General features: G+C 44.4%; 1 long non-coding RNA gene across 2 annotated transcripts in view; it reads right to left on the bottom strand.

Annotated features, from left to right (window-relative positions):
- Positions 1 to 1,698: 1,698 nt before the first annotated feature.
- The window catches only part of LOC137372319 (uncharacterized), a 62,238-nt gene continuing 51,507 nt past the window's right edge, over positions 1,699 to 12,429 (bottom strand). The window contains exons 2-4 of one of the 2 annotated variants that reach the window (XR_010975417.1): positions 8,015 to 8,193; positions 5,797 to 5,968; positions 1,699 to 1,940 (exon numbers count right to left, since the gene is read on the bottom strand). This is a non-coding gene — a long non-coding RNA (uncharacterized lncRNA). Of the gene's footprint in view, positions 1,941 to 5,796; positions 8,194 to 12,429 lie in introns of both variants that reach the window. The other variant, XR_010975416.1, reaches the window with a different exon arrangement.

The raw sequence follows: 12,429 nt of genomic DNA on the forward strand, positions 1-12,429 counted from the left end.
GACTGTGGCATCAGATACAGCGGAGGTAATAGAGCCATCAAACTGCTCACAGAGGAAGGAGGAGGAGGGCTGTCAGCAGGAGGCCTCTCAGCAGGAGGCCTTGCCCAAAAGGGACAGGTTGCACCTCAACAGGATGAGGACCATTGTGGTTGAGGAGAGCTCAAACTATTAAACATTGTGGCAGGGGATGGCCACCAGCATATAGAAGTAGAAAAGAGGAATAAGGTACATAATGTGAGAGTGTTGAACAGTACTAGAGAAGGGAGTAGTTCCATATTAGGTAGAAGCAGACTGAGAAGAGCTATGATGAATGCAAAGACAGGATTACAATGCACGAGCTGAGCTAAAAGCACAAATAGCAGTATGGGAATATGATGTAGTGGCAATGACGGAAACGTGGCTTAAAATTGGTGAGGACTGGGCACTTAATATACAAGGATATAAAGTGTTCAGAAAAGATAGATAAGGGAAAAAGGGAAAAAGGGAAGTGGGGTGGCAGTCATGATTAGGGAAGACATTGCAGTGCTGGAAAGGGAGGATGTCCTTGAAGGGGCAAGGACAGAATCCATTTGGTCAGAGTTGAGGAGCAAAAAAGGTATGATCGCATTACTAGGAGTATTCTATCGGCCTCCAAATAGTGAGAGACGGAGGAGCAAATCCGCATGGAAACAAAATCACAGAGATGTGCAAGAACTATAGAGTGGTGTTACTGGAGGACTTTAATTACCCAAATATCAATTGGGATGATTTTAGACTAAAGGGTAAGGAGGGGGGAGGAATTTCTGAAATGTTTTCAGGAGAACTTCCTTAATCAATATGTTCTTAGCCCAACCAGAAAAGAGACATTGCTGGATCTGGTGCTGGGAAATGAGGTGGACCAAGTGGACCAAGAGTCTGTGGGGGAGCGCTCGGGTAAGCGTGATTATCGTATCATAAGATTTAAACTAGTAATGCAGAAAAGCAAGTAACAAAATAAGGTTGAATGTCTAGATTGGAAGACGGCTAATTTCAAGGTGATGAGAAGGGATCTAGCCAAGGTAGACTGGAACCAAAGACTAACAGGCAGAACTGTATCGGAACAATGGGCTATATTTAAGGAAGAGATGCTTCAGGTATAGGCTAGGAACATTCCAACAAGGGTAAAAGGTAGGGGACCAAGAACAGGACTCCTTGGATAATGAGGGAGACAGAGATTATGATGAAACAAATAAAAGGGTGTATGATGCATATCAGGTGAACACATTAAGAACCAGGCCATATACAATAAGTTGAGAGGGGAGGTGAAGAGGAAATTAAGTCTGGCAAAGAGAGAATATGAGTATAGAATGGCAGTTAATACAAAAGGGAACCCAAAGATCTTCTACTCCATGTAAATAGTAAGCAAGTAGTGAGAGGCAGAATGGAGCTTATTAGGGACAAAGAGGGTAATATATGTTTAGAGGTACAGGGCAAGGCTAATGTACTTAATAAGTACTGTTACGACCAGGTGAGAAAGATGTCGAGGGGTTACTGTCTTCACCTGGTCTTATTGTAACAGCATTTAATTAAATTAAACACTATGTTTTGAGCTCCCCCTTGGTGAATCCTTGTTCACCACTTTCCAATTATAAGGCAAAGAAATGAGCACACCAGGTTTTCTTAGGTTTAAAGAAGAAAAGTGAAATTTAATAAAACTTAAACTTAAACACTAATTCGGTTAATGTCTACGGATACACGCGTGCCCCACACTAGCATGCATATGCGATATGCACATGCAAATAGGGACAGAAGAGAGCAGAAGAAAAATAGAGCGGTTTGAGACAATATCAGAAGAGTTTGTTTACTGTGCTTTGAGCTCACTGTAGTCCTTTTGTAAGTAGTCGTACTTTTCACGGGAGCTCAGTATTCTTCTTAAACCTTTTCTCTCTTGGGGTTCATGTGTCTTCAATGGGTCTTCCGTTCTGTGAGAAATAGATAACAGCAGACAGGAGAGAGAGCTTTTCAGTTCAGGAGCAAAGAGCTTTCTGCCTTTCAAACACTCTGTGGTAAGTTCAGATTCAAACAGCCAATTAGTCATGTGACTAAACTGGCCTGACCAGGTTGTCTGTGTATTGCAGAAGCAGGGACTGGTTCCTTTGTTCCAACACTGTCTGACAGTATGCAAAAAAGGTCTTTCAGGCAAGGGGCCTGGCAATTCCTTGTGATAGGCCCCTTTTCTTCCCAGCAGCAATTTTAAGTTTTAATGTTCATGTGGCAAAATAATGTGTGCCTCATTCTGTGGGGGTCTGCATGACACCTCCACACCCAGGGGAATGAAATGTGATTTGGAAAAAAAACAGCACCTTTCATTACAAGGTTTAAGAGAAATATAAGATACAGAAAGCAAAACCATGCATTTCTCTTGTTAATTTCCATTCATTCACCAATCTTAAAGCTTATTAAAATGGTCTTTTCTGGGTGCCAATGCTGCTTTAATTTCCCTTTTTTTTTCCTCAGGAGAGGTAGTAGTGGGCAGGTCTATCCTGAACTCTGAGTCATACAAATATTTTCACTTCAGGGATGGGTGGTTCCCTATTCCTCTGACTGTGAGGGAGGATTCTTTGTTAATCTCCCCTTTGTTCTCTGGGACATTCCTACCTGTAGGTATTTGTGCAGACTTGACTGCACACTCCTGGGGCACTTCGGCTAGGTGAGGCATCACCATCACGGTTTCTGTGCCCCCTAGAGGTCTCTCTTTGTCTCTGCAGGTTCCAGTAAATGCTGTTAGCAACATGATGGGGTGCTCCTAGAGTCTGAATTTACATAGGAGGATCTGGGGTCTAACGTTTCACATTTTTCGGGTTGGTTGACCCGACAGTAGGGGTTTTCATCCGGGATTCCTCACGGATTTCCTTTAACCTGCCCTTTTGGTCACTTTTTCACCTCTTTCTAAACTTTTGCCAGCTGTGTGCCCGACTCTCCCCTTTTGTTCTCGGCGGGGTCCCTTACAGTTCACCAGCCCTCTGTTAGAGGGTCCTCCTAACACCAGTATAGGACTTAGGGGTGCAGGTTTCACTGTAGGTTGGGGTTTCCCCTCAACCTGGCACATGTGGCAACTCCTGCAGTACTCCACCACATTTCTGTGGAGGTTTGGCTCGTCAAACTGCTGACTTATGCGGGCTTTGGTCTTTCATATATCGGCATGTACAGCCACTGTAGTCGCATGGGCCCTTCTTAATCTCTCCCAGTACCCCTGCGGCACCACTTACTGGTGAACTATTGTCCACTCCTTGCCCTCAGGTCTGTGAGGAGAACTTCATTTCCTCATCAGTATCTCATTCCTTAAATAGTAGTAGTCAGGGACTCCCTCTGCTTCACTTTCAGACTGGGCAGCCTGTGCTAACTCTCACAATACTGGGTCGGCTCGCTGAGCCTCACCTAGGGAAAATCCATTTCATTCATTCCCTGGGTCGCCTAACTTTCCAAAGAATGTCTCGGACAGGCAGATCTCATGGTCATTTGCCTGCAGTGCCAATTTAGTCTCCTCTGGGGGAGCTGGTTTGATCATGGCTTAATCCACTATACATTCAGGGACTCTGCAGGGGACCATCTCCTGCCGCTGCCCTGTCTCTCTGACATCCTTCAGTCTTTCTTTCACTACTGGGGGTGCTACCACCTTCACCCCCACCAGATCATTACCTAGGAGCAGGTCAACCACGTCCACAGGCGAACTATGGACAATCCCTATGGTCACCGGTCCCGAAACTAGGTCGCACTCCAGGTGCACCCTGTGTACAGGTACAGGCATACACTGCCCTCCAATACCATTCACCACCACCTTGGTGTTCACTGCACTCTCTGGGGGAAAGGTCAAGCCTTTTCCCAGTAAAAAGGATCTAGTTGCCCCATGTCCCTGAGAATCACTATGGGCTTGCTTGCCCCACTCGAAAGGTATGGGGTTACTTTTCCTTCAGACACAAAACCCTGATAACCTTCAGGAATCCTATTAACTTTTCCTGCACTGGTCGTAGTAACTTTCCTGGGTTGCACTCTTACTGCAGTTAAAGCCACAGCTTACTTTGTGTTTTCCATCAGGGTCCTGTCTTCACTGAGCGGGTGTGCCCTGATTAAACCTACTGGTTTTCCCTTTAGTTTCCAGCAGTTTGCTTTTAAATGCCTTGCCTTATTACAATGGAAGCACACAGGTCTCCGGGTTTCACTCTTGCTCACAACAGCTTCCTTTTTGGCTGGAGGAGGGCTCCCTGTGTCTCCTGCTTTCCTTTTCTCTTCCAGGACTGCCTGGATGGAGATCACCTTCCCACCCTTTGTCCTTTTCAGATTTGTGGGAGTGATTGGGAAAGGTTCTCCCCTGGGAAACCGACTTATAAATTAAAGCAAACTCATCGACCAGAACGGTCGCATGCTGGGCTCCCTGAACCTGCTGCTCCTCTACATGGGTCTTTATTGAGAATGGGAGAGAGTTTTCAAATTCCCCCAACAGAATTACTTCTCTGAGAGTCTCATAATGGAGCTGTATTTTAAGGACCCTCAGCCACTGGTCAAAAGGCAGCTGCTTACTTCTTTCAAACTCCAGATAAGTTTGATTAGCTTGCTTTTTGAGGATTCTAAAAAGGCTTCGGGTACTAATTCATATGGCCAGAGGATAGCATTTTTGGTCAGTTCATAATTTGATGAACTGTCATCTGGCAACAAGGAATAAACCTCATGGGCTTTTCCAGTTTTTTTTTAATTAAAAGGGACCAGGTCTCAGCTGGCCATTTTAGCTGCCTTGCCAGTTTCTCAAAAGACACAAAACTCGCTTCCACATCTTCCTCATTGAACTTTGGAATTAATTGAGCGAGTTTAGCAATTTTGTACCCAGCCCTGAATTCTGCTCCTCCATATTGGCCATGCTTCCACTGGGGTTACTCTGTCACACCCTAGCTAACTGAAGCCAGTTCAGCTGTCTCTCTTCAGGTTCTTTCTAAAATATTCTTTCTCTCTTTCTCTCCTGCCTTTCATTCTCTTCACATTCCTCTTGGAAGGCTCTCTCTTTGTCTTCCTGTTCCTTCTGGAAGGCTCTCTCTTTCTCCCTCTCCTGCCACCCTCTCTCTTTTTCCCGTCTCTCTCTCTCTCTCTTTTTCCTCTAATTCAAATTTCCTTTGTTCCAGTTGTAACTTGGCTAGCAGTGCCCTGTCTGGGTCTACTTCTAACACTGCTTCTGCATTTTCAGATTCAAGGGAAAAATGGTTGGTCACTAGCCTTAGGACTTCAGACTTCCTAGCCTTGCCACATACAGTGATCCCACACTGCTCAGCCATTTTCCTCAACTCTTCCATAGACAGTGATTTTAACTTATCCCAAGTTACTTCACCCTGGCCTGGAGAGCTACTCACTTCAGTTGCAGACATGTTAGTATTCAAGCACACACAACCACAAGAAAACCTGTTTTGAAATCTTGATTTTATTTTTGTTTGGGAACAATTTGACTTCCCACTTCCAATTTCTCTCATTTGTCTGTGGGTAGAATATCCCGGACGAGCCCCCAAATTTCTGTTACGACCAAATGAGAAAGGTGTCTAGGGGTCTTTACTGTCTTCATCAGGTTTTATTGTAACAGGGTTTAATTTTTAAACACACTGGACTGAATTCTACCGGCCCCTTGACGCTGTGGGTCATGGCACGGGGGCCGGTAAAATGCTGTGGGGAGAGGCCTGCCATGACCCGCGATGTCGAGAAGGGCCCGCTGCATATTACTGGCGGCAGCAGGACCTCGGTGCAGCCCCTCCTGCCGCACAACGGTGGCACCACAATTAGCATATGGTAAAGAGTACTTACCTTTGCTGATTATGCAGCCTGCCGCCTCTCCACTGACATTTCCGGATTTTTCGCTGAACGGCGGCTGTCACGTGCCGTCCCATTCATGATTTGAAAAGCTGGCGGGTCCTCAGAGGCAGAAGTTGTCGCCAGCGAAGGTATGTTCTGTTATCCAGGGATATCACTCTGCATTCTGGAAGGGAGGAAGGAAGGGAGGATATGCAGGGGTCTAACTCTACATTCTTAAAGAGAGGAGGAACTGGGATTACTGGAGGGAAAGCTATGCTGGCAGGAAGGGAGGTAGCATGTACCATCCCTCTGTTAACAGTGTACGCTCTGTGTTTGTGAGGGGGCAATGGATTCTTTCTAGAATATTCTTTCTCTCTCTCCTGCCTAGGCACCCTGTATGTGGGGCGGGTGCCAGAAAGGGTAGGAGAATTAAGGTTATATGGATGGTGGGGGCAATCGATTCAGCTGGTAGGATCTTGATGTGGTCATGCTGTGCCACTCTGAGTGTTGGCCAAGATGGGCAATGCCATGGCACACCACATAGTTGATCCAGGCAAGCAGCTGATGTACCCGTCAACACCAATCCCTGCCCTGTTAGGAACCTTCGAATACATGCAGGGGAGCGGAAAATGTGACACCCTTATTGAAGAAAGGGTGTAAGTACAGTCTGATCAACTACAGGCTCATAAGTTTAACATCAGTGGTGGGTAAGATTTTAGAAACAACCATCAGGGAAAATATCAATGGACACCTACAGAGGCTCGAGTTAATTAAGGATAGCCAGCATGGATTTGTAAAAGGCAAATCATGCTTGATTAATCTAATTGAATTTTTTGATGAAGTTACAGAGAAGGTTGATGAAGGGAATGTGGTGGATGTTGCTTATATGGATTTTAAGAAAGCATTTGATAAGGTACCACGTAGAAGGCCAGTTAACAAAATTGAGGGTCATGAAATAGGAGGGTCAGTGTCTAATTGGATGAGAAAAAAAATTGGCTTAAGGACAGAAAACAGCAGGTCATAGTAAATAGTTGCTTTTCAGACTGGAGGATGGTAGTGAGTGGTGTTCCCCAAGGGTCAGTGCTGGGACCACTGCCTTTTTTCTGCTATATATAAATGACTTCATTCTTGGAATACAGAGTAGAATCTCAAAATTGGCTGATGACACCAAACTTGGAGGTGCGGCAAACAGTGAGGATGATATGAACCACCTGCAAAAGGACTAGCGGAATGGACAGACAGGTGGCAGATGGAAGTTAATACGGACAAGTGTGAGGTGATGCATTCTGGCAGAAGGAATAGGGAGAGGCGATATATAATGAATGGCACAGTTCTAAAGAGTGTGCAGGAACAGGTGCATGTGCATCGAACTTTGAAGGTGGCAGGACATATTGAGTGCGTGATTAGTAGAGCATATGGGATCCTGGGCTTCATAAATAGAGACATAGAGCACAAAAGCAGGGAAGTTGTGCTGAACCTTTTAAAGTCTGGTTAGGCCCAACCAGAGTACTACATCCAGTTTTGGTCACCACACTTCAGGAAGGATGTGAGGGTCCTTGAAAGGGTGCAGAGGAGATTTACCAGAATGGTTGCAGGAATGGAGGATTTTAGTCACAAGGTTAGGTTGAAAAAACTGTGTTTCTTCTCCTTAGAATAAAGGAGATTGAGGGAAGGTTTAATAGAAGTGTAAAAGATTATGACAGGCTTAGATAACTTAGACAAGGAAAAACGATCCTATTATCAAATTGTACAAAGACTAGGGGACACAGATTGAAAGTTTTGGGAAAAAGTGCAAGGAGAATATGAGGAAGCACTTTTTTACACAGCAGGTGATAATGACCTGTAACTTGCTGCCCATGACAATAGTGGAAACAGAGACAATCAATGACTTCAAGAGGAAGTTGGATGGCCACCTGAGAGAAATAGACTTGCAGGGCTACAGGAATCGAGCTGGGGAATGGAACTGACTGCATAGTTCTGTGGAAAGCCAGCATGGAAGCAATGGGCCGAATGGCCTCCTTCTGTGCTGTAAATGAATAAATAAATAAATGACTCTATGTCTTCGTACATCTGTGGTTGCCCAAGACATGTGAAGTATCCTGGATTTCCCAGGAATAGCCAGGAATATTAGGTGCCATTCCTCCCCTTATTTCAACCAGGTCTCTGTTATTGCCACCATATTTGCCTGGAATTTCGTCTCTGAGGCAAGGGAACATCTTTTTCCATTAACCTTGCGTGCAGTTGTCCATTGATTTTACGGGGGCTTGGCAGTGAAGACTTCCAGTTATCCAGCATCTTTTTTAATGTTGCGCTCTCTACGGGGGATCTGTGGCATCCATGAACAGGACAAACAACAGCAAGGCTCCTCATCCAATCAGAGCGAAGAAACCTCATTGAGTCACACAAATTCTAAATCAGGAATTTAAAAAAAACATAAAGATAAATTATATAGAGGAAGTAAAATAAAGATTGAGATGTGCAGATGGGATTAAGGGAGAGAGATAAAAGAGACAGATAGAAACTTTAACATAAAATTTTAATCATCAACATTAATTTTCATTCTGAGGGAATGAGACTCCACACTTCTATAATTAATTTTTCATGTCCAGAGAGGTTGTTAATCAGTAATTGTCATGTATTACACCATTAACAACCCACTTACTCTTGGATGCACCAGCTCTAACTTTTTCACTTGTGTTTAATGTGTAACTAGTGGGTAATTACTCCAAGCTCATGCCATAAAAGTGATTTCAGTGCTGAGTCTATTGGTGAGGACTGCAGCAATGCACTCTGGAGGAGCAAGCTATCTCTGACAGCGACTTCTGGATTTCCACATTTAACTGTACATGTACACACGCCTGAAGTTGCTGTCAGATTTACCTTGCAATAATGATAGCCTCACCATTATTATTACAGCAAAAGTCAGGCCAGTATATTCCCTAGTGGCTACTTGTGCCTGCAGTTCATCAATCTAATTACTATGCTCCATGCATTTATGCACACACGCTCTAAATCATCTTAGTCTACCTTGCAATCTACCCCCCAATCCTCCAATTTGATCCTTCCTAATTCTGAACTACTCTTTAATCTAATTGTGCATCTTGTATCTTCTCTCTAATACTTTATCCTGGTGCCTCTCCCTCTGCCAAATTAGTTTGAATTCAACCCCACAGCACTAGTTAACCTCCCTGCAAGCACATTGGTGGTCCCAGCCATGTTGAGGTGCAACCTGTCCACTTTATACAGGCCCCTCCCGCCTCAGAATTGGCATTTTATAACATGCCTAGGACCTCAGTTACAATGCTTTGGTACAAGTGGATGGCGTGTGCGCTGCACAATTTCCATTCATTTGTACCATGCATAAAATGGCCAAAGTTTCTTCGAAACAGTACTCCTTCTGAGCCCATATAAAATCTCCAGCTGGCTGGCAGTCTTTGGAAGGCTCTGTCCATACCCCTACCCCAAGGTCCCAATCTCCCAATCTGACAAGCTGCTGAAGCACTAGTGTTGCATCTACAGGTCATTCTTTGGCTGCATGTAAATAAGGTCTGGGCCTTAAAATGGCTTGGGCCTCATGGTGGCAACAATGGGCAGGTGACTGGTGTACTCAACCTATCAACCGCCCATTGTACACCTCAAGTTAAAATTGCCCCACCATCTTTCAACTCAGAAGTTAAATCAAGGCCCTATCGGTCAGATAAAAGATCACAAGATATTATTCAAAGAAGAGCAGGAAAGTCCCCTTATTGTCCTGGCCCATGTAAATACCTCAACAAACATTACTAAAACAGATTATCTGGTTGTTTATCTCATTGCTGTTTGTGGGATCTTCTTGGATGTAAATTGGCTGTCAGGCTTCTCTGCATTACAATAGTGACTGCACTTTAAAAGTACTTCATTGACTGTGAAGTGCTTCGGGCTATCCTAAAGTTGTGAAAGGTGCTATATCAATAAAGTTCTTTTCTCTTCTCCACCCACTCCACTCCTTTGAGATTATTTTCTCCAACACCTTTCTCATTTTCCTCTCTGTGCACCCTCCCCTCCCTGCTCCCTCTCCTACCCCAAACTCCAGTCTTATTATTACCCTCAACCCACCATTATTTTATAATTTTTCACCCCCCATCTTCCTTGCTTGCATCAAACTCATCAGGTGGAATATTCTTGGCCCAATGGATGTGGGCTTGAAGGCAGGATCGGGAGAAAATTCCAACAGTTGCATGTTCCGGTCAGCTCCCCAACGTGTTCCCACTGCCAAGCGATCTTGCCAGAAGCAGGTGCACAGAAGCAGCGGCTACCCGCCCGGCAGCGGTCAGTAGCAAATTAGGGCCACTTGAGGGACTACTTGAGGGTGACATGCTGGCACCACCACCATCTTCCCAATGTCAGACGAGACACCCGCTAAGGCAGAAGCCTGCCAGACACCTGGCCTCCGGGCGGAAGGCCAGGGGCCATCGGCGCCTCTTCTAAATCCCCTCATCCTAGAGCAGCGAGGATCAGTAGATCACGGCCATGGCCACGAGCAATTGTGTGGTGGGGTTCCTCCTTCACAATGATGGCCTGCCAGCTGTGGCTATTATTCATTTTTAAATTTCCACAAAGCTTCAGACAGTGCTTTTTCATCGAGTCAGCCTTACTGCTTTCTACATGCTTCAGCAATGGCCACCTCTCCCAATTGGGCTGCAGGCCATCCACATCTTCAGGCCCTGTGATTGGACCTCCTGCCTCAGAAACCCACCTGCCATCCTTAATTGAACTCAGATGTGTCCTCTTAATTGACCGCCTCTGGGAAAAAGGCTCAAGTTGGCAGAACGCAGACACATTGTGTTCAGAACCCAGAAATTGTCCCGATGCCTGAGAATCTGCTAAGAGCAGAAGATACCACCCATCTTGTCTATGAAGCCTGGCCAACTCCTCCCCCGACTCATTTGGCCCAGCTGTCGCCCTTCATCCCATGCCCTCTATCTGAAATTAACATATGTTATCTCAAAAATCATGCAAAAATACATCTTTTGTTACAATTATCTATAATGCTAAACGAACAAAAATTTAGAAATGTTAAAATGTAAACAATTCGATTGATTTAACAGAAAGATTAATGCTTGCACATTATTTATTGGAATGTGTGAACTTGCCCACTTTCCAAATCACCCATATTAAAATCTATTATGACAGTTTTAAATGACATTGATCAATAACTTCCTTTTATTTTACTGTCTCTACATCAGTCAGTTTTAAAAATGCTTTTGTTCAAACAATTTCTCATGTCATTATGAGTGCTGCCTTGGACCAGACTATTCAATTTCTGGAATATTACCTGCCTATGCCACTCCCTCATTTCCAATGCTAAAGAAACTTTAACCATGCCACTATTGCCCAGAGGATCAATTTCTCTGAAGTTCTAATCAGATACCTTGCTTCCATCTTTAACAAACTTTAGCGAACCTTCAACTCTGCATCCTGAGTTTTATCCTGCAGTCCCTCGCGCTTTCTTACACACACATTATCCTTATCTTCAATTTTCACTGACCCTCTGTGCCCCAGCAAATTAATTTCAAGATCCCCATTTTATTTTTTAGATCCCACCATGGCCTCATCCCATCGCACTTCATTTGACTAATCTTCAGCCATATACCATGGCCCACACCCTCCACTCTGACTCTAGTTATTCCCCACTTAACTTCATCATTGACCACGGTTTCAGTCATTGTGAATTCCTGTTGGAATTCTGTTTCAAAATCACTCCACTCTGTTCTCTTTGCCTGCCTTCAAAAATGTCATGAAACCCTGGCCTAGAAATGAGATTACTTTGCACCTATAGGCATAAAGTGGGTGCTTAAGGTTCCATTGGACAGATGCCACATACCATATTGGTTTGTACTGCTCTGCAGGTATCCATGATATGCCCCAGATGTATTAAAAAAAACATATTATGATATTAAAAATGGGATCTAAGCTTGCTGTAGGACATTGCCTGGGTGCTCCACATGAGGAACCTGACATCTATATGAACAGAAAGGGATACCAATCCCTCAATGTCCAGTTTGTTTAGAAAGACAGGGAATGAATAATACACATATATGTTTGTTTTCCTGGCAGTAACTATGATGCCTTCATCCTACACCTATCCCAGCTCTATTCTACCCAGACCATCATATTAGAAGCTAGAAACATAGAAAATAGGAGCAGGAGTAGGCCATTCAGCCCTTTAGGCCTGCTCCGCTATTCATTATGATCATGGCTGATCATCCAACTCAGAAGCTTGTTCCAGCTTTTGCCCCATACCCTTAGATCACTTTAGACCCAAGAGCTATATCTAACTCCTTTTTGAAAACATGCAATGTTTTGGCCTCAACTGCTTTCTGTGGTAGTGAATTCCACAGGCTCACCACTCTCTGGGTGAAGAAATTTCTCATCTCAGTCCTGAAAGGTTTACCCTGTATCCTCAGACTATGACCCCTGATTCTGGATTCCCCCACCATCGGGAACATCCTTCCTGCATTTTCCCTGTCAAGTCCTGTTAGAATTTTATAGGTTTCTATGAGATCCCCCCTCACTCTTCTGAACTCCAGCGAATATAATCAACTCAATTTCTCCTCATACGTCAGTCCTGCCATCCCAGGAATCAGTCTGCTAAACCTTTGCTGC

Source organism: Heterodontus francisci, chromosome 7 (assembly GCF_036365525.1).
Source record: "Heterodontus francisci isolate sHetFra1 chromosome 7, sHetFra1.hap1, whole genome shotgun sequence".
NCBI lineage: Eukaryota > Metazoa > Chordata > Chondrichthyes > Heterodontiformes > Heterodontidae > Heterodontus > Heterodontus francisci.